Below are 1,165 nucleotides of genomic sequence, written 5' to 3'. Positions count from 1 at the left end.
TTAGGTGTTAAAATAAAACAACCTCAACTCCTCAAATTAATGTTTTCTGTACATTTGTCAAAAAAGGTTTGTCCCTGAAATGGTTTCAGAAGAATATAGCTAAGGTTACGTAAGAAATTGCTACACATGACCCATGTGAAGGATCATTGTACAGGAGGACATTTCTCTGGTTGGTGGATAACTAGTACATGTATACAGGCAAATGCTGAAATACCATTTGCCTTGTCTCTGTCTCCAGACGATAAGTGGCACCACTTAAATGGGCACAAAAGTTCTGTTTTCCCTGTGGTTAAAAAAAAAAATCCGTACCATGTCAAGAGATATCCACAGGCAGGATTGCCTTCCTATTTTCATGTCATGGATGGAAATAGGAAGGGGAGAAGAAAACCATGGTAAGTGTGTCTTGGGGCTGCCATATTCCTTCCTGGGCAGTAGTTTTCCTGTAAAAACTGACACACAGTTCAGGAAAGAAGAAAGCGAGTTCATCCTGCTTGTAGAATCCCTAGGGTAACAGGGAGGATCGTGTTAGGAAGCCTAAATGCAGGCCCTTAAATGATTGGATCTGTGAGTTGTACATGTTGTAGCACAGGATCCGAAAACTGATATTTAAATTAGATCCTTGACCATGAATGTAATGGAAAGATTTTCTGTATTTTTTCCCCACTTGCATATTTGGGACATAGTTTGTAAATTTCCTTTCACTGACAATTTCCTTTTGTTGTTTTTATATGGCTCTTTCATGCAGCAGCACTCACCAGAAACAAGATTGTTACTTCCTTTTTTCTTCTTCCTCCTTCCTTCCACTACTGAAAAAATACACTTTCCCTTTGGAATAAAGATTTTACTTTAGCACGGGGTTGCTTGTTGGGTTGTCAGGCTGGAGGACCTTGGTCTTCATGTGGTAGCTTTCCAAGCCCATGCAGAGGAGGAGAAGAGAGGGGGAGAAGCAGTGTTGCAATGCATGACTGCGCAAATCGTGTCAAGGAAATAAAAGGAGTTAGGCTCATGAATAATAGGAGTCTGTGCAGAAAATGCAGGCTTTACCTAAACCAAAATGAAACCAGGCTTGTGCCACAGCATTTATTTAAAAGTGAAAAAAATAGGCATTTTAAACCCATAAACTGAGGAAAAGTAAATGTGTAAGAAGGGAAATGTGATTATGGTA

The sequence above is a fragment of the Nyctibius grandis genome, chromosome 5, assembly GCF_013368605.1.
Source record: "Nyctibius grandis isolate bNycGra1 chromosome 5, bNycGra1.pri, whole genome shotgun sequence".
Taxonomy (NCBI): domain Eukaryota; kingdom Metazoa; phylum Chordata; class Aves; order Nyctibiiformes; family Nyctibiidae; genus Nyctibius; species Nyctibius grandis.
This window is presented reverse-complemented; position numbering follows the sequence as displayed.